General features: G+C 40.7%; 2 long non-coding RNA genes across 4 annotated transcripts in view; one reads left to right on the top strand and one right to left on the bottom strand.

The window, feature by feature from the left end:
• Nucleotides 1–22,349, bottom strand: part of LOC134023037 (uncharacterized) — a 258,879-nt gene that overhangs the window by 65,264 nt on the left and 171,266 nt on the right. The window lies entirely within an intron of this gene.
• LOC134023034 (uncharacterized) lies at nt 13,501–20,424 on the top strand. 3 transcript variants are annotated; one of them, XR_009930727.1, is made up of 8 exons: nt 13,661–13,675; nt 17,418–17,623; nt 17,868–17,986; nt 18,112–18,428; nt 18,487–18,736; nt 18,826–18,913; nt 19,368–20,004; nt 20,315–20,423. It is a non-coding gene; the product is annotated as an uncharacterized LOC134023034 (long non-coding RNA). The 3 variants fall into 3 exon arrangements; XR_009930725.1 differs by having other exon boundaries at nt 13,501–13,675; nt 18,112–18,736; nt 20,315–20,424; XR_009930726.1 differs by having other exon boundaries at nt 13,501–13,675; nt 18,112–18,736; nt 18,826–18,943; nt 20,315–20,424.

Genomic DNA, 22,349 nt, shown 5'->3' with positions numbered 1-22,349 from the left:
CAGAGGGACCACTAGGTCACCCCTTTGGTGACAGCTAATGGGGATGCTTTTAACAATAAACAATAGAAAGTTCTGAGGCTGATTTTAAGAACACAGCTGTTGTTGAATTTCAATTTCATTGGCAAAGCCATTCAAACACTCCAGAGTGACTTACCATGTCACAGGCCTTCTTCTGATCCTAAAATTACTCATCCTATCCAGCTTTTGTCTAGCATTTATACTGCTAATGTAGGATCAAGGTTAACTCAGTCCTACCTCTCTGAGTTAACCCTTGTGTTATCTTCGGGTCATTCTGACCCATCAGTCATTGTGACCCACCGTCGTATTGCGACAAATTTACCTCCTACAAAAACAAAGTGAAGCATTTTCTTTTAACTGTTGGGCTGTCTCAGACCCCCCACATTGCAATGGTTAAAAGAAAATTATTTTTATTTGTTTTTGTATTGGGTAAAATTGGGTAAACACAACGGTGGTTCGTTATGAACCTTTGGGTCATGTGACCCGAAGGCAGCACAAGGGTTAAAAGATGTAGCAAAAATGAGTAGTACAGCTTTTGAGAAAGTACTGCTAGAGGAGTTGGCTAGAATTCAACGCTCTGCAAAGCAGGACCGCCCAGTGGAGCATGAAGACCTCTTAGTCAACATATCCCAACTGTATACCCCTGATACAAATACAGTGGCAGCACCAGTAACTGACCAGGGGTGCGTTTCCCGAAAGCATCGTAAGCCTAAGTTGATCGTAGAGTCCATCGTACGATGGATCTTAGTTGTACGGTCCGTTTCCTGAAGCCATCGTAGCTAAAGAGACTAACTTGAAAATGCTCGTAGATTAACGAGAGCTCCAGAGCAGTCGTAGATCGCTAAGTGCATCGTAGCAAAGAGACTCAATGGAGACACACGTAGGCCGACCATGAAAACTACATTAGACTAATGTTGAAAGTTACTTCAGATGGAAAATAAGATTATTTTGGTTGTCTTTTTACACCAGTTACGCTGTAACTGGGATATTTGTTAGTGAACCATACAAGTTTAAGTGCCGAAAAAATATCTGAATCCGGTTTATTCTCAAGTAAATTTAGGTTACACAAAATAATTTGATTTGGTGTGTTTGGCGCATGCAATAAACAAAGGTAGATTTAACCAACAAATGTCAGTCTTATTCAAAATACTATAAAATTGAAATATGGCTGTTGTAATGTGCAATAGTAACTAGAAATGCATTGGCGAAACTCTTTTACGAGTGCAATAACACAACAACAATTGAACATTGAAGATGTTTATTAGAATTATAGGGCTGGTAGCACGCCAACGCTCGGTGGATGAAGAGGCTGGTGGAAGGGCCTAGGTTGATGTTGGGAGATGGTAGCGCCCAGGAAATGGAAGGACTCCACAGTGTTGACTGGGAAGTCAAACAGGGTGAAGGGGCTGGGAGGGAGTGAAAACTCATACAAAAATCATAAACGCCATTGAAGATAGCCTAAGTCCTGCACCGCAGACTTGTCCCCTCTGGTTGTTGGGAATTGGATGTGGTCTGGGATGTGGCAAAATAATGCAGTTGTGACAGCCTGCACAGATCTTGACACTGAGGCCTTGGAGAGCCCATGTCCATCTCCAAGAACCTCCAGAAAAACCTCCAGCCATGGCATAGAACCTTAGACTGCCAGTAGTTGGGTTGCAGGGGTCAGTGCAAGGACCTCCTTGTTAGCCTCTGCAGGTCTGCTTCTATGTGGTTCAGGAGCATCATGATATCATGATGTCATCTGACTTATCTTACACTCATAATGAGTATAATTGATCAACCATCAATTAAAGTAGAGTTAATTATTCATGTCAGAAACAATGATTCCATGTTGAAGACATGTGGTATTCATTACTTATGTGTTTGTCATTTGTCACAATGTCATTTGTGGCCAATATGTGAGAATCATGAGATTGCAAACATGGTCTTGGAAGCTGTTGGCCTATTATTGCAAGATTGTAGATATAGTCAACACTAGAAAATAAGACAGTAAATATGTTGGATTGAGATGCTTGTATTTGTACATTGAATTATTTAGGCTGCTAGCTGGGACATGCCATGTGTGATACATTTACATTTAGTCATTTAGCAGACGCTCTTATCCAGAGCGACTTACAGTAAGTACAGGGACATTCCCCCGAGGCAAGTAGGGTGAAGTGTCTTGCCCAAGGACACAGCGTCAGTTGGCATGACCGGGAATCGAACTGGCAACCTTCGGATTACTAGCCCGATTCCCTCACCGCTCAGCCACCTGACTCCCCTGATACCATTTATATGCATGGTTTTAAACCTTGTAGTTCAATCAAGTAGTAAATATAGGACTCACATATATATATATATATTTGCCTATGGAAAGTGGAGTACCAAGAAGAGTTAAAAACCAAGGCACAAGTAATTTGAGAAATAGTTGTTTTATTGGAGTTTGTTCTCCCTGCTCCTCACATGGATCTATAAGGTGAAACAACATGTAAGGATTGGACAAGTAACACTGAATATATACATATAGATACAATACACCATTCAGCCTTTACTTAATTTAATTAAATAAACATTGTATGCTTAGGCTATAAGGTAACCTAAATTTGACACTACCATGTTGATTGGGCAGAAGAATAGGCACAGAAATGGAGGGCCTTGTGAACTTCATCTCTTCAAACAAGAGCTTCCTCACCTCAATTTGGAGACTAGCCCACTTAATTTCCAAGACCTCCTCTTGGTATTTAGCATCCTGTGTCGCTGATTGCAGGGTCCTGACACCGGTGTAAAACTCAGATGCAGCATAGTTTGCACGTTCACTTTATTGTCTTTGCCTTCATGTAGCATCATACAATGTACATTGGAAAGTACTAAAATAAGTAGCCTATAATAAATGTAAAGTTTTCTGTAGCGACAAGAAAATATTTTTTGTGTACCGTAATTCGTCTTAAAGTTGTGTCAGAAGAATCACATTTCAGTACAATGGACAGCGTCTTGTTATGTGGAACTTAACCCTTGTGTTATCTTCGGGTCATTCTGACCCATCAGTCATTGTGACCCACTGTCGTATTGCGACAAATTTACCTCATACAAAAACAAAGTGAAGCATTTTCTTTTAACTGTCGGGCTGTCTCAGACCCCCCACATTGCAATGGTTAAAAGAAAATTATTTTTATTTGTTTTTGTATTGGGTGAAATTGGGTAAACACAACGATGGTTCGTTGTGAACCTTTGGGTCATGTGACCCGAAGGCAGCACGAGGGTTAAGAGACACGTACGATGGTTCTCCTTACGAGCATGTTCGGGAAACGCACGTAAGAAATAACGATGGATCGTTATTTTGATCGTAGAAAACCCTCGTAACAGCCACGATCCATCGTTATCGGGAAACGCAGCCCAGACCCCAACTGAGCCAACTACTCAGTCCAAGGTGATGTTACACCTAGTGGTGGTAGAGCAACCTACCAGTTATCACCTGAACAACTAAAGAGTGGTGGTGGAACACATTGTAAAGAGAAAAGATATGTCGTCAACACCTTACTGCTTTTCCAAGTGGAGGATTTTCTCTGGAACTCTGACACTTGGCGTAGCAATGCAGAGTTTGACCTCACAGATACCACAGTCTCTGACAAAGAAGTGGTCAGAAAGATTTCAGAAAGCCTGCTCCTTCCAGCTGCCAATGTTGTGAAACATCTAGGGCCTCTGTCCAGTTCCCGAGAATATCTGAGTGTTCTTGACTCAGCTTATGGTACAGTGGATGATGGTGATGAACTCTTTGCAGCATTCCTAAGCACCAACCAAAACGCAGGTAAAAAAACCTTCTGCTTACTTACATCGACTACAGGCTACATTGGCAATGTAGTGAAAAGTGAAATGGTATTTTGGCTGGACACTCAGACGGCCAACTGCTGAAACAGTTCTGCAGGGGATGCTGGAACAACAGCTTCATCACAAATCTCCATCTGGAACAAAAAAAGTATAATCCACCATCATTTCCTGAGTTGTTGCTCATCCTACGAATTGAAGAGGACAAGCAAACTGCCAAGTCCTGCCGCATGAGACAACATCTTGGATGTCCCAAAACTGAAGTCCAGTCTAACTCCCTGAATGTGTACGACTTTGACATTGATGAGAAAGACATAGCAGAAGACAACCCTGATGTGGGTACAAAGAAAATGAAAAAACAAATAGCACAACTTCAAACCCAGTTGGCAACCTTGAAAGCATCGATGGATGAGTCCTCAGAAAAGGCTACCACCAAGACATTCAAGTCAAATAAATCTAAGCCGAAAGAGCCTGCAGAAAAACCACCACAGCAGAATGTGGGAAAATCCAGCAAGAAACCTTGCCCGTGGTACTGCTTTAACTGTGGTGAAGATGGACATATAGCCCCATCCTGCAGCAATGAGCCCAACCCAGTCCTCATAGAGGCTAAAAGAAAAGAGCTCAGAGAGAAGCAACAGTTGTGGGAAACCCAAACTCGGCCAGAGTTAAACTAGGTTCAGTTCCTGTTGAGGGGCAAACAGGAACAAAGACTAATCACACTTGTCCCAAACCAAATGCTAAACAGAATATTTCAAGTTAATCACACAGCACAAAGCATCGGTCTAAAATACCAAGAGGGCTAATAGGGGAGAAATGCACCAGCAATGTTACTGTGTCAGGAGTAAACTGTAACTGTCTCCTTGACACCAGATCTCAGGTGACCACAGTATCAACTGCATTCTACAAAAATGATTGGCTGCTCTGATAAGCTCTGCCTTTTAATCTACTTGATGTAGAGGGTGCTAATGGTCAGTTTGTCCCATACTTAGGGTACGTAGAAGTCAACATTGGTTTCCCTAAAGACTTCATTGGCACTGCACCTGAAGTATCCACATTAGCATTAGTTGTCCCTGATCTACGCTCCAACAGTGACTTACCTGTTCTGATAGGGACTAACTTACTTGATGTGCTATATGATGAACACTACCAGAACAATACTCGAAAAAAAACTCCAACTGTCTATGGTTATAGGCAAATCCTCAGGGCACTTGAGCTTCAAAAAAGGCTGAATACCACTGGAAAAATTGGCCTCATGGCACTTAAAGGAAAAACACAGCAAGTCATTCCTGCACATAGGAAAGTTGCTGTGGAAGGTTATGTCAACATCAGTTCTGCTAATACTGAGAAATGGTTAGTTCTAGAGCAAACAACAACCTCTGCCTTACCTGGTGGGATTTTTGTTGATTGTTGTCTCGTACCTCTGCCACAGCAGCGCCAACAGAAGTTGCCTGTTTGGATCAGGAATGAAACAGACCATGATATAACAATCCCCGCAAACTGTGTTATTGCAGGACTACATGCTCCTGAACAGATCCTTGAAAATGTTTATTTACCTGACAAAAACTCTGCTACTGTGAACTGTTGTCGTGCCATTGTTTCTTCATTGAGTCAAACCACCCAAAGCAACCTGACATTTGATTTTGGTCAGTCCATTCTGCCAGAGGAGTGGAAAAGCAGAACCAGTTGTCATAGTTACGAAAGTAAACGTTTTTTCTTTAGACAAAACAGAGATTTTCTCGTGTTTTTAAATGTACAAACTAACTCAAACTCATACTAAGAAAATGTCTGCAGTATGCCTTCCGTAATGTTTAATCTTCATTTTTGTTCAGAAACAATACTGCCTTAGTTTTAATTAGTATCATTTAGCTAATCTAAGCTAGTTAGTAAAGTAGCCTATCAACATTCTATTCTATTCTCTCTTTGTTTTATAAGCCAATCTGTACATTGTAACATGCTGCTGTATTTATTTTGTAACATCTCATTGATACATTGTTATGTATTCTCTCCAGTTTTAACTTCCTATATATCATTTCATTTAGTCATTTAGCAGACGCTCTTATCCAGAGCGACTTACAGTAAGTACAGGGACATTCCCCCGAGGCAAGTAGGGTGAAGTGCCTTGCCCAAAGACACAACATCAGTTTGCATGACCGGGAATCGAATTGGCAACCTTCGGATTACTAGCCCGATTCCCTCACCGCTCAGCCATCTGACTCCATATATTCAATAAACCAACGATGTCTCCTTTGGATTTCTTGTGGGAAAAGTTTAGCTGCCTGTCAAATTATACTCGGCACGGTATAAGGAGCACAGAACAGAGGGTTTGCCAAGTGTGATGAATGTATTTTTCCACAGATACCATGGGCTTGGACATGGAGTTGGACCAGTTACTATTCACTTTGACTTGATGGGTGTGATCTGTGAAGAATGAATGGCACCATGCAATGGTGAAGACCTATAACCCAGGGTTGATTGTAACTGGTGTTGGAAAACACATGAAGTAGGGCAGAATAGTGGAACTGGCCAGAGGGTGTGGAAAGTCCCTAAAAACTGTGCAGAATGGGCAGAAAATATTAGATGGCACCTCCCTGGAGACATGCCACGTGCCAGCCTGTTTAAAGTCCTCCACCATCATCCCTGTGCCCAAAAAGCCAAGGCCAACAGGACATAATGACTACAGACCTGTCGCCCTGACCTCTGTGGTAATGACGTTTTTTGAGCGCCTGGTGCTGGCACACCTCAAAGCCATCTTGGACCCTTTCCTGGACCCCCTACAGTTTGCCTACAGAGCCAACAGGTCTGTGGATGACGCAGTTAACATGGCCCTCCACTTCACCCTACAGCACCTGGACTCCCCAGCATCCTACGCCAGGATCCTGTTTGTGGACTTCAGCTCTGCCTTCAACACCATCATCCCTGCCCTGCTTCAGGACAAGGTCTCCCAGCTGATCGTGCCCGACTCCACTTGCAGGTGGATCACAGACTTCCTGTCTGAAGTCTGTGATCCCACTAACTTCAGCTTCCTGCGGCAGCTGAAGAAGTTTAACCTGCCAAAGACAATGATGGTGCACTGGTGACAAGAGCAGACTGCAGCTTATCATCTGAGCTACCGAGAAGGTGATCGGCTGCAATCTGCCATCCCTTGAGGACCTGCACGCCTCTAGGACCTTGCGGCGAGAGAGGAAGATTGTGGCCGACTCCTCCCACCCTGGACACACACTGTTCCAGCCACTCCCCTTGGGCAGGAGGCTGCGGTCCATCAGGACCAAAATCTCATGCCACAAGAACAGTTTCTTTCCATCTGCAGCTGGCCTCATCAACAAGGCCCAGGAACCCAACTGACACTAACTCACACATAAACACTGACGTTACATTAACGCTCCTCTGACACACAGCCTACTGCACTCTTGTTACTTTGTATTTATATTTGATTGAATACTGTACAGTTTGTTCGTATTTTGATGTAAATATAAACAAAAAAAATACATTTCTTACTTTTTATATTTAAAGACTGCACACAATTTTTGAATTATTATGGTTATTGTATGCACCAGCCCACTAAAGTAAATTCCTTGTCATGTAAACTACTTGGTGATTAAATTGTATTCTGATTCTGATTATACTTTGGTAATGTAATCTCAAACAACTGTAGTCCATTGTTCCAAAGTCAGACTCACATGTCAGAACTAAAGGTCATGTATTAATGGGGGATTGTTTAAATATGTACATAACATTTTTATTCAGACTTTATTTCATTCAAAGTGATTTGACATTTTACGATTTTACAAAGACAAATCCATACATTATGTATAAAAGCATGTGTATTCATTTTTCATTATTTAAATGTTGAATAATTCAATGGAATCATTTGAATAACTTTGATGTCTAGCAGTCAGGGTATTTTTTACTTGTGAGTTTGTTCATTGAATCAGTAAGAAGCATGCTTGTTACAGTACATGTGAGTTACCATGTGATGGCACTAAAACATAGAATATCTCTCGCTCTCTCTGTCTCTCCCTCTATATTTCTAACTCTAAGAGTATTTCAGCCACTACTAATTTGACCACATACACTTGTATCATCTAAAAGATATATAGTATAGTATCTGAGTAGAATGACTATTATGCAGGTGTCAAAAAAGAGGTAGTGATGTCAGGTGACCTAGAAACCAACAAAGTGCTATTCAGTGCTAATTCCTTGTAATAATTTCTGACCTATATGGTTGCTGGCACATTACCCAAAAATGTACCAACCAATTGACAACTGACCAAATAATCCTTAAAAATACAGGTTCATTTTATTGATTTGAGGTGACTGGCTCATGGGCCCACAGAGTTCTCCCTCTCTTCCCAGCCTTGCACATTCTGGACCTGTATAGGAATCAAGGCCCAATTCCTAATATTCAAACTGATACACGATGCTATGATATCAACACTGTCTGGTTTTATTGGAAGTCTGTCAGCCATGATGTAGGAGCAGATTTGGGATGGGGAATTGGAGAAGCGAGTGTAGCCAGAAGTAGTTCTTGACGAGCCTCTCCCCTCAAGCATCGGGAGCCAGTATTCTATGAGAGCTTCCCTGACAGACTGTATTTATGAAACATCTTTTGTGAACAGTATGAGTGTCTGTGTGTGCCCTAGAGTATTTTGGTATTACTTGTCATTGACTAAATGGTGGTGATTAAGTGAAGGCACTGTAAAAACAACCATTCGGTCTTCTTTTTCTTTCATATTACAGACTTGAAGGATGAAGTCTACAGTGCACAGTACAATACACAAATACCCCCTTCAACTTACTTTTTGAGCCCACAAAATTTTACTCCACAATACAAACTTAAGTCAACCTACAATCTATTTCTACATGACTGACATTGAGACTGCTCAAATAGCAGCTGGGCCCATTTATATGATGATGGGTCATAAAGTAAGACCTACAACATAAATTGCAATGTCTATTTTTGGCAGCTATCTTATGCTTACTTCTGTGACCATATTGAAAAGAGGTGAGCTTGCTTGTGAATCAATCAATGAATACTTCTTGGAATTCTTGTTTTGAATAGTGTAACTCTGTTGTTGAAGTTTACAGCATACATCAGAGAGTACTTTCCAAGAGAGTACCTTCCCTGAAACTCATCACAGTATTGTAAATTCCTTATCGTCCATCAGACTGCATTGCAGTGCAGAGGCACTCAAGAAAGCTAAGAAAGTCAACACCCCATGTTTACCCCCACCACCGTAACATTTCTGACATTGGTGCTGTAATAGATTTACCACTGACATGTTTGGACTGGAATACAAACCATGGACAACCAGTCTCTGCTTAGTGAACTTAGTGGACCCATACCCTCACATCCCAAATTAGACATTATCTCAGGGGACATTTTTACGGCTCAAATCAAGTTACCAAAAACATGCTGATGTGTTAAGTCTAGATATACATCCGTGGCCAAAAGTATGAGGAGCGACATACATTTTGTGTTTGCAAAGCTTGCTGGGCCTTGGCATAAAATGACTGCTAACATAATTTCAGTAAGTCATATCATCAGCACAGGGGAAAGTGAGAACTTGTTCTAGCCAGGTGAAATCACTCTATCATTCTGATTGGATTTTAAGAGCATATTGACTGCTGTAAAAGAGGGATTATTTGCAAATATATTGAAAATCTTCTCCCCAAAAAAGCTTTATAAAATATTAAATGTGCCTTATTTTGATTCCAGTATTCCATAGAAACATGGGAAAACATTTTCCTAAAATACTGAACCAGCAAACTTTGCAAAACACAACATTTGTCATTGCCAAAACTTATGGCCACGACTGTACAAGGCTCTCATTAGATTTAGAACTGTTTGTGACAGCATTATCATCCTAAATATACCAAGCATTTCTATTTGGATAAAATGATTTACTGCTTCAATGATTTCCTCCAAAGTGAGAATGTAAACGTGTGTAAAATAAACAAGTTAACAATATAGTTTAACAGGTTAACTAATGACAGCTGTAAACTGTTTGCTATTAATTATTTTAAATTATAATAAAAATAAATATCCCAGGGGAGAATAATCTGAATTGTTTTCCTGATTGCTTTCCATTATTTTATACAACATGTAGGGATCTTCACAAACTAGTCAAAGGTAACACATTTATTTACTTTGATGACCCTTGGTGAAAAAGTTCAGCTGGTGCATAATAAGTTCTGCCATGAGAGACACACAGCTTGGTCCTCAAGTCACAAAAATCCTGTCACATAATATGGTACCGTTGAAATTAATTTTTTTTTGAATCATATCCTGAACCCAGGAGTTTATTTGAGTTTGAAAAATCTTTTTGTGACCTTCGACATAAAATCTAAACTTAAAAAAGGTTAAATTAATTACATTATCATACGTTGTTGACTATGATGGAAAGTATAAGAGAAATCTGTAAGGTTTTAAATACATATTGTAACTTGGATAGAAAAGTAAATTAAAGGCTTTTTATTTAATAATTCCTCTTGTGAACATACTGTAGGGAGAATATACAGAGTACTGATGGTTAAAGATCCTGTAAAGTAAATTCCATGTTTTGCTTCTAAGTACATTATATACGTGTGAAATGAGCAAAGCGCTAAAACATTGTTTCTCTTCCGTTTTCAGATCAGGTTTTAATGGGTGGAGCCAAAAAATGCCCTATCTACGTCATTTCGCCCCATCTACGTCAGATCACTGAATGGCTCCTACTGCTGTACTGTTATTGTAGCTTACATCAGCTAGCTAGCTAGCTTCAGGATGTCTCCAACCACCCGCAACTGCATCTTCCCTGGATGCAAGAACTAGCTGCGCTGCAACGCCATTTAAGTTCCCTGTTGATAATGAAAGGAAAAATAGGTGGATAGATTTTGTGAAGAGCCACGCTCATGGAAAGCGTTGGATAAACTCAAACAGCCGCCTCTGCGCCACTGACCATTTCATGGCGGACAGTTTTAAAATGGACCAGAGACCGACGGGGTTCACCAACACAGGCTTCTCTTGCAGCGCGGAGCCGTACCGAGCATCGCCCCCCCGGCCGTTCATCCTCCGGTCGCACCTGGACCATCCACCGCCACCAGTTCATCACTCAGTTCTGTGTGCTTGTTATAATTATACTAGATAACTTTTCTAGAGGTATCTCTGCTATAATTAGTGCAAACCGCTAACTTGATATTAGGCTACTCGGTGTAGAATGATGGTATTTTGGTGAAATGGTAGCTAATGTGCTAGAAGTAGAAGTAGAAGTTGGAGAGCTCACTATCTGCTGTCTCTGCTGTAAATGTTTACTCCTGTGTTACAGCTCAGGGGAAAATTTCATTTATATGCATCTGTATGTTTCACTCATTGAACAAATACATTCTAATTGGGTGTGCTCAAGCCTTCGGCGAGAGCACAACCTTTGTTCTCTCACATATATATTATTGGGTGTGCTCAAGCCTTCGGCGAGAGCACAACCTTTGTTCTCTCACATATATATTTATTATTGTTTATTTTAGCCCCCCTAAAATTCAGTCAATATTTGGCCTACATAGACAATCTAGGTGTCAAAAGTTTCGTCTTGGTAGCGATTGAGTTGCTTGTATTTTTATTTACGTTCCGTTGCATGGTTTAGGCTGAAGTTAAGTTTTTGAGGCGAAAAGTGAAGCTAACGGTGGCTAATTTGCTAGCCACAGTCACTGACGTTACTAACGTCACTAACGTCACGAAAACACGCGTGACTACCTGTAGCAGAACAGTCGTTTCGCATCTGTTAACTTGGGGGATAGCTAGGCTAACTATAGCTTTACTGCAAGGCAGCTGCAGAAACGCCACAGGTAAAGAGGCCAGGGTGATAACTATTTACTCATTTTACTTTGTGATATGACACCCAATTGTGATGTGTAATGTACAATATTAGCTGATATTATTAAGGAAGTAAGCCCACATCTACTTTCGGAAACGGTAGTCTACTATTTCACTGAAATATTAGCATCATGACATTAGCCTCTGTTGCCCGGGCAACACATACTACAGTGGTCTATGATGTATCTGTTTTCAATCTTTAAAATAAACATTCCTCACATATACATTTTCGTTGTAGGATTTATTATGACATTAGATTACAAGTAAACGATTTGTGGGTGAAATTATCATTACCTGTGGTTTCAATCCAGTGTATCACTGCAACGCTGTAGCCTACGCGAGACACACGACAAAAACATCTAACATACACAGCTGTTTAGGAAGTCAAACGGCGACAGAACATGTTCGGCACTCCCCTTACTTAAATCAAAAGTCTATCTAACTACTAACCTGAACTTCATTGCCACAGCCTAAACTTTGTCAATCTGTTCATGAAAATAATTAATTTCAGCCTAAACCGTACAACGGAACGTTTAATCGAATTCAACCAACGCAATCGCTACCGAGACGAACACAGCAGTAGTCTAGTACTGTACCGTAGTAGTAGAATTTACCGGGGCAGCTTCTCCACACAGGGCTATATCGCATTTTGCGTTGTTACCTTACAATGATCGCTACCAGTGAGCTTTTTATGAATGAGCGATTTTCCACTAAATAAATGTCAAGCTTATTTACGTTTTGGGGGGCATATTTTCAGTTAGCAGATGGTACTGTTTGAATCGCGATTCCATCTTCTACTGCCGGGTAACGTCGTAGAATAATCTTCAAAGGGGGTTCTTTATTAATGAATGAATGCAATGAGTAGGCTACATGCCTGAAAATATCACGAGAAGGGAAAAACTTAAAATGACGTTTAAGTCATAGAGATTAGGTCAATTTGTACACCGGTCTGCCAAATTTATTCGTTTTGATTCAACGATGAGGCTGCCTCTTGCAGGGGAAATGAGAAGACATCCATTTCATTCTACACTTCACTCGTATTTTCAGTTGTAAATGAGCAGCATTTTTGTCAGTTTTTTTTAAATCTATTTAATATTTATAAATAATAACTATGCATTTTCATGTAAAATATACAGAAATCAGTTGTAAAAATGTCATTCAAAAACGGACCCCTGTGCAACCGACGCAAGCAAGCACACCCTACAATTTCCCCAGAAATTGTACCCTCTCTAGTTCTATACTGTTTTGTTCGGCTTATCTGGGTCGTAGGTAGCTTACTTGAGAGAGGCGGCGCCTTCCAGCAAGGGGGCCGAGCTTCAGCTCCTTCAGACAACACGCCCCCCCAGTCTCAAACAGAGAAGACTGCTGATTTTCTTACGATTTCAAAGCCTAATTTAACATACTTGTTGGCGTTTTTTTTCATTCGAATTTGGATGGGTAGTTAATAACACATTATTCTGTGGTGTGGTGAACTTGAAACTCGTTTTTAACCCTTGTGTTATCTTCGGGTCATTCTGACCCATCAATCATTGTGACCCACCGTCGTATTGCGACAAATTTACCGCATACAAAGACAAAGTGAAGCATTTTCTTTTAACAGCTAGGCTGTCTCAGACCCCCCACATTGCAAAGGTTAAAAGAAAATTATTTTAATTTGTTTTTGAATTGGGTAAAATTGGGTAAACACAACGATGGTTCGTTATGAACCTTTGGGTCATGTTACCCGAAGGCATCACGATGGTTAATTCCACTTTACAGGATCTTTAAAATGAAAAGTGTTATGTCCCCGGCCTGATCCGGGCCAGGTTTTATGTTTGTTCTGCTTTGTTCTTGTTTTCACAGGTGTTGGCTCCCGGCTCTGGGTTTCCTGCCACATATTCCATCCTTCCTGTGAAATTGACACACCTGCAACTCATCCCCTCATCAGCACCACAGTATTTCAACCCCGATTTTCCAATCACTCATCACCAGTTCAACGCTTCTGCTAGACGTGTCGGCTCCTGACTTAAGGTACGTTATCGCAGTATGCTAAGTAGCGATGGGGGAAACGAAGCTTTCCGAAGCAACGAGCTATTTGACACAATTGTGTCGAAAAAGTATTGCTTTTTCGAAGCGTTCGATACATCTTCTCCATAGGGACATCTGCTGGTCGAATTAAGGTATGGCGATTGTATCGAGCGATGGAAGGAATCAAGTGACGTCAAGTCCTCGAGACGTCAGTCTCACAATCGTCATTGACAACTTGATAAATAAAGGTTATGTGACAAATGTGTCGATTTGTTAGTCAAATATGTTAGCATATATATTGTTGTATTATAAACAACGTAACGTCTTTACTGTTTTACATTCATAATATTTTCGTTCCAGTTCTTATAGCAATATTCGTTCGAATCTCGGTGACCTCATTTTAGAGGAAGTATATGCTAAATTAATAAATTATTGTTTGATAATGTAGACTATCGGCTCAGGTTTTGGAACATGCTTTTGCAACTGGGAAAGGCCAAATTTGAAGGTAAAACTAGAGAAAGATGTATGTGCTTGTGTACACCTACTCTCTCACATCTCACATCTATCTAGCTCTGGCAATCTATCGGTATCTCTGGCTCTGTCAATGAATGTATTCTATAGCGTCCGTAAATAGGCCTATGTCTCCTCTATAACCTACGAATATTAGTGATTTCTGATGTCTTTTTAAGCGTTTGAATAAAACTCAGTTTGTCTCAGCTGCTCGTGTGACGTCCGAAGCTTCGGCTGTCACTTCGACAGGTGATCACGTGGTTTTTGCCCATTTGAAGCCACGCTCTACACGTTTTTGTCGGTACAAATTGTTTCGAAAGTTCGATACCGCTTTGTGAGCACGGCTTTGAGCGTAACATCACTAATGCTAAGTAATTGTGCTTTTGTCTCTGCCTGTTACAGACCATGCCAAATCCTCCTTTACCTGTTTGTCTGCCTGCCACCCCCCCCCCCCCCCCCCCCTGTCTGGGTGCCCTTGAGCAGGAGTTGTTGGCAGCCACTGCATTTCACACTGAACAACAGATCTCAGGGATATTAATAACTCCCCTTCACTTGTGTTCACAATGAGAGCCAGCCAAGCAAATTACATTTTGGCCTCTCCTTCCTCTCACACTAATAACCAAATCCAGGAAACACGAAAAGTACTTCAATGTTTACAAATCTCAGAATAACTCGATGTACAATCTATCCTAACACATCCTTTAAGGATTAATTTACATAGTTTTATATGTTCAGTGTTGCTCATGAGCTCCCCCAGTACATGAGGGTGTGACCTACTTGGATCAGACCCAATTTAGAATCAGGAATGACACAGTGGGAGCCTGGAGCAAGAAGAGAATGAGAGGAGACTGGATGGCAGCCAAAGCAAGCCACTGAGGAACCTCTTCACCTTAGACGACTGGAAGTCAGTTTACTATAAGGGATCCCCCACATACATATTCATCGTCCTATGTTTGTGTGACGTAGTATGTCTGCAGAGGAGCCCGTTATGAGAATGGCTATTAATAAAATCAACAGTGTCAGGAAGAGGCCAAGGTAAAGGCCAAAAGGGAGTAACAGTCAAAATAATACAAAATAAAACAAATTATAAATATGGCTGCAAGCATGCATTACTTTTCACATGGTATGCAACCATTTCTTTCTTTCTTACAGATTTGCAGTGGATTAATACAAATAGTTTGAGACAAAACCTCCATTGCTGCCACTGCCAAGGACAAGAGCAGACTGCAGCGTATCATCCGCACTGCTGAGAAGGTGATTGGCTGCAATCTGCCTACCCTCGAGGACCTGCACACCTCGAGGACCCTGAGGCGAGCGAGGAAGATTGTGGCCGACTCCTCCCACCTTGGACACTCCCTGTTTCAGTCACTCCCCTCCGGCAGAAGGCTGCGGTCCATCAGGACCAATACCTCACGCCACAAAAACAGTTTCTTCCCTTCCGCTGTTGGCCTCTTCAACAAGGCCAAGGGACCACACTGACTAATGACTTCTTGCTTAAAACACTGCTTTTTGCACTGCATTACAAAATGGTATCTTGTACATTTGTATTTTTTGTAATATTTGTATTTTTTTTGTAATATTTGTACTGCTAGTTTATGTACCCTTAGTATAGATAGTCCACATATTTAAATTTTAAGTATATGTTTATTGTATGCACCTTCCTGCCAAAGCAAATTCCTTGTCTGTGCAAACTTTCATGGCGAATAAATCCCATTCTGATTCTGATTCTGAAAAAAGCTGGACTTAAAGTCCCAAACCAAACTTGAATAAGTTTAATTAGTCAAGCGGGGCTAAAGCGGTTCCATAAAGGCCAATTTCAGCTCACGCAGTCCTACTAATTCAAGTCAGATTTAAGTAGTCAAGCTAATTGCGCGTGCACCCTAAGCAGCCCGAGAGGTAAAACATGGATCATACAATCCACCACGGCAAAAGCAATGCACACGGCCACGTGACTTCTTCCAGAAAGAACGTTCCCTTTAAACCGTGTACTATGACAGCTCTCATCCATCGCTTCATCAAAATAAAATGACATGCCATGATTGACGTGAACGATAGGCTATGTAGGTCGGGGTCCTTTTTTAGACCTTTAGCCTACTTTGTTGATTAAAAAACAGACACCTTCTAAACACATCTAAATTTACTTTTTTGACATTGTTTTAAATAAATAGCCTACTATTAATCAATACATTACCCAGTAGCCTAACGTTTTAACCTGGTTGTTGTGTCGGGAAAATGGAGGATGTAGCCTATGGATTTAGGTTTGTTTTGCAGTTGTAGACTACTGTTAACAACTATATAGGTATGATAATTATACTCTGATAATTTATGGTGTGTATCAAATCATTGTTCATCATCGTTTAATGCATTAGGCTATTTAAGTTGATTTTCTATCAATGTTGAACATATTGAACTGATGAGAATAAGAAAATGAGAATGTCCATGGTAAATCATCGTTTTCCCGTTGGGTCAGTGTTACAGGAACGTCTGGTTAAGCAAGAACACGGTCTAAGCCTAACAATTAGCCTGACCCGGACCAGGCTAGTTTCAAAGCATAAGTTACCATAGTAATTGAGTTCGAACTACGTTGAGCTAGCTTTATGGAACCGAATGAACTAGAAATGAGTCTGCCTAACTGACAAAAGTCTGGCTTATTCGGTAAACTCGCTTTATGGAACAGGCCTCTGGGCTTTAACATCCGACAACACCTCTCAAATCAAGTGTCTACAAGGCTTTATCACCGACATTAGATTCAATGGCACTGCTGAGTGGTTGAAATGTTCTATTTTACAACTTGGACACAGAGTGTGGAAAGTGCGTAATGTGACCTTATGTATCACACCCACCTACCAATATAGCCTCTCACATATTAAACATACTGTCATACATTTCCAACTGAGATATTTAGCCTGGAATGTCCCGGTCTTTCAAACTGAGATCAAGGACTCAGTGGCCTGCCATTGCATGTGACACATCCCAAATTAGACTTTGATTCAAGAGCCCTTTTTATTACCCAAATCAGGTTACCGAAGTAAATGCTGAGATCTTACACAGACTTCTTGTAGATGTAGAGGAGGTTACGACAGCAAGTCCTAAAAAACCTAAGAAAATATGTTTTATATAAAGTATTTGGTGGATGGACATCCCACAAGGCTTAACTATATATTGACATAGTTGTCAATTTAAACAAACCCCTTGGTTGTTTTTATTTTCTTATGTAAATATCCATTCCTTCCAGCAACCTGCCACTATGAATATGGACACGGAGATGGCCAAGTGAGGGAAACCTTCGCAAGCCTCAGAGGGAGAGGCTTGAGGCCCAGACTTTAACCTTTGATGCTAAGAATGCCTGCTATATACCCGATGTCAGAGTTGTACCTCAAGGGTCTGGTTGTTAAGAGAGATGGCGGGAAGTGTGATGTGAAAATCCTTGCCCCTGAGGAGGTAAGAGGATAAATGTTTGTGGTAATAACCAAGTGAGTATGTATAGCAAAACTAATGTACAGTAGCAACACGTTTGACTGTATGCAAAAGCCTGTCGGCCTGTCAACTGCTCAATTTCAGTTAACTTTAATGAAACTCGCCTCTTATGGCATTTTGTCATGTCGAATTAAAATGAATTCAGTCTTTAATCATGTTTCCTAATTTTTCAGATAATTAATATTTGTACATGTTTTTGACATGTCAGGTTAAAACCCTTCAAAGAAGAGGAAGTTGTGTGCATGAACCCTCCTAAGTATGACCTACCTCAATGAAGCTTTTTTCCTGTATAACCTCAAAGAGCGTTATGCAGCATGGATGATCTACGTAAGAAAATGACATGTACACATGAGCCATCTTAAGGAAGCCAACCAGACCAGAAAAAAATACCATTATAGAAAATACTGTCAGTTTAACAACTACATTTTCCTTTACCCTCTGATCACACTCAGACCTACTCTGGGCTCTTCTGTGCCACGGTGAACCCCTACAAGTGGCTCCCTGTATATGACATGGATATATGGATATATGACATGACATACAAATGCCAAGGATATTATTCTGTTGTATAAGGTGCCTTAGTAAGTTGACATGTCATTGTAATTATAACAGAGTTAATCAAAGATTTAATAGTTATATAAATCTATGCTTACTTCTGCAAAAGACATTTGGCATAAAAATATTTTTCTACACAGCCAATGGGCATTTTCTCCATCCTTGAAGAGGAGTGCATGTTCCCCAAGGCTTCATACACTTGCTTCAAGAATAAGTTGTATGACCAACATCTTGGAAAGACTAATGCATTTGAGAAGTCTAAACTAGCAAAGGGCAAAGCAGAAGCCCATTTCTCTCTGATCCACTATGCTGGTACAGTGGACTTCAATGTCGCTGGCTGGTCAAGAACAAGGATCTGCTGGCCACCATTTATGTTGCTCCCCCACCATGCATTACCAGGTATTACACAAAAATGCATTCATAATAAAGTTAAACAGTTTCTGATCTCCAATCTGGCGTATCTGTTCAACAGACACAACAAAGAAGGGAGGTTCCAAGCAGACTGTGTCTTCTCAGTTCAGAGTGAGTAAGCTTTGTTATCGAGTTTTAAAACAACTAAATAACTTAATAAAAAATTATTGTTTTCAAGATATAATTTTCAAACCTTACAGGGGAATTTGGGCAAGCTGATGACCTGTTTGAGAAGCACCCACCCTCATTTAGTGCGTTGCCTGATCCCCAATGAGTCTAAGACTCCAGGTATAACAGAACACATCATTTTACTCTGAGGTGAATATAAAACATTTGCCAATTGTAACTAACTTTTGAAACCAGTTCTGATGGAGAGCTTCCTGGTTATCCACCAGCTGAGGTGTAATGGTGTGCTGGAGGGTATTAGGATCTGCAGGAAGGGTTTCCCCAGCAGAATCCTCTATACTGATTTTAAGCAGAGGTACTGTAGTGTGTGTGTGTGTGTGTGTGTGTGTGTGTGTGTAATTACACACACACACGCTGCCTCAGTCTCCACACCTGTCTCCCATCAACTCATCAGCCCTGCAGTATATCAACCCTGGTTTTCACGTAATTCCTCGCTGGATTATAGTTTTGTCTACCTTGGTAGTCATGCTCTCGGTTAAATACTGAATACAGTCAGTTCTAAGTATTTTGTTATAATCATTTGTTTTGCTAACTTTGTTTTTACCTGTACCTACAGGATCACCAGCCAACCTTGCCACCCTGCCAAACGCCTGCACAGCCTACCCTGCCTGTCCCATCTGTTTTGTCACTGTCATCTCCACTCTGCAATAACCCAGGCATTAAAACCTTTCTGGACCATACCTCATCATTTGATTAGTCTGTGTTGTGCGCTTGGGTCCACCACCGCCACCCCCGTTCAATCTCTTTTTATCAGAGTCTATCGACACCATCCAGTACAATGTCGGCTCATTCATGAATGTGAAACAGAATGTAACCAGACTTCAGGACCTGGTGGATAAGCTGCAGCTTAAAGTGAAGGCTTACAAGAGACATGCTGAGGAGGCAGTGAGTCATACATTAATTAATATGAATGTAATATTACAGAATTAGACTTGATTACAAAGTAAAATAGTAATTAACCAAAACAGCCTTTTAAAAATGTGATGACCATTCTGCCAATCTTCAAACCTGCTCTCAATGTCACCCAGGAGGAGCAGTCCAACTCCCACATGTCCAAGTTCAGGAAGGTTCAGCATGAGCTGGAGGAGGCTGAGGAGCGTGCCGACATTGCTGAGTTTCAGGTCAACAAGCTCAGAACCAAGAGTCGGGACTCAGCACTGCACGGTCAAACTTATAGAGACAGTTGTCAATAGGTGTGTTCGACTTCGGCGCTGGATGAAGTCGAACGCACCTATATTTATGTTGAGGCGGCGGGGGTGTTGTCGGCAGCTGCTGAATGTAACTAATAAAGTAACTTGTAATCTAACTTAGTTACTTTTAAAATCAAGTAACTTGTAAAGTAACTAAGTTACTTTTAAAATCAAGTAACTAACGTAACTAAGTTACTTTTTCAAAGTAACTGTGGCAACACTGAGCACAACACAGTTGAAAGTGTAGAATTCAAAGTAAAAAAATGTACAGTGTTTTATTGCAAATTTCCAATTATATATTTTTCTCCACTAGGTTGAAGAAGCTGAATAGACATGACAACAACCGGTCCCAAGACAGTGCTATGTTTAAAAAAAATATGATTTTCATGGTGATATTTTGAGGATTGTTTGAAAATAAATAATGTTGACATCACGATATTGGCTTTGTGGGTTTGTTGTGGGAGGAAGAAACAATGTTGTCATCACTTAAATTGATGTTGGAATGACAAACCTCATCTTTGTACTTAGAATTATATTAGATACACCCTCAGCGAGACAAGTAAGACATACACACCCCCCCCCCCCCTTTCTCATCCACTCATTTCTGCAATGACAAGCGGCAGTATCGGACAGGTAATACACTTTCCATATAAAGAACATCACCGCTCACACACACCACACTATTGAGAATGACTCAGCACAATAAGGGTCCAACCCTGAGGTAACACCCTGCTACACTGCTCCATCAGTCTTGCACAAAAGAGACACATGCATCAAATTATATTGTTTAAAGGGGACGACCATGATGCTACCTCACAAATGTCGCCCAATCCCACACCCCTCAGGATAGCTATCATAAACTTCCACTCCTCTGGTGGAATGAGCCAGAATGAATGCCACGTGGCGCTGGACACCCCATAGACTCATACGCAATACTGATTGTCTGGCAGAGCCTGTGAGAGACTCTCTTCGTAGACAAAGGTATCCCAGCCCTTGACATACCGTAGCAGATCAATAACTGAGGAGATTTGTTACTCCAGATAACGTGCCAAAACTCAAAAAGTAGCGTAGCCTCTTGTGGTGGATCGTGCGCTTGCAATCAGTAACCAAGCCATGAGCCATACCAAGCTATACTTCTAAATGATAAATTCTTGGTTTTGCCCAAATAAAATAGGTTCTTTTTTTATCTCTGTCTCCTTTTGGTCAAAGTATAAGAAGTCGCAGTGGGGATACCACGCTAAACAACACACATTGGCATATTGTATACATATACTGCCTTTCAAATACTGGCTACAGATTATTCAGGATTAATGTCAACTACTCTCTGTCACTCATCTAGGTTAATCAGAACACATTATGTCTGAGTCTTAATTTTTTATGTGAAAGAGAATGACCAGCAATATGTATGTATAACCATTGGCGGAAATCCAGGGGGGGAATAATATACATTATAACGTAGGTAATGTATTACAGCAATACTTTTGGTGTGCCCCCTCAAAATGGCCCTTGAGAAAATGTCATGTAATTGTCCCCCCCAAATTATATATGAGATTTCCACCCCTGTGTATGACTGTGATTATCTCATACTAATTCTCATCTACATCTGCAGCTCACTGTACGTCTTTGGAGTTACTAAAGTATTCTGTAGTTTTATGTACCTGTCATAACTGAGATACTGTAGAGGCGCCTGGAACACAAAACTGTATTTGAGGAGCCTGGAATCCAGCCAGCCTGAACAAACTGTTGAATAACCTCTTAACCTAAACTGTCTTGCTAAGGGGGATTCCCCTGACTAATTATTAATGGCTCATCATATGTGTGTTTGTGGATGTGTGGGATTGTGTCTGTGTCTGTTTGTGTGCGTGTGTATGTGCACTGTAGTCATAGAATTTGAATGATAACGGGTCTATGAAGATTAAAGCAACACAACATTTCCACGACTGTTGCTTCAGTTAGTAGTAGTGCCAAAGACCTATTAAATGAATTTACATTCGAAATATTTATATGAACATATTAATGTTTCTCTTATTCCAATCATTCTTACCATCAACAGAAAACATCTCTCCTCAGAGCACAAGGTTATTATTGACTTCGACAAGCATATAAGGCATCTCTGACATGATACATCTCATGTGGCACTGCTGAATGAGTATATTTCTTGTCCTGTCAAGCTGTTTTACAACATGGTGGTGGGCAAGAAAGCAATGTGACCATATATGTCTGTTCCACGACAACATATCCCATTCATATTTTGGACATTGATACCATGATGAAGTTTCCAGTCAGATAAATAGCCCTGAAGGTCTGCCAAGCCAAAACCTTCTCTGGCCTTTCATAAGAGGCATGTC

The sequence above is a fragment of the Osmerus eperlanus genome, chromosome 7 (assembly GCF_963692335.1).
Source record: "Osmerus eperlanus chromosome 7, fOsmEpe2.1, whole genome shotgun sequence".
In the NCBI taxonomy this organism is placed as follows: Eukaryota; Metazoa; Chordata; class Actinopteri; order Osmeriformes; family Osmeridae; genus Osmerus; species Osmerus eperlanus.
The sequence above is the reverse complement of the archived record's forward strand: the minus strand, read 5'-3'. Positions and strand labels throughout refer to the sequence as shown.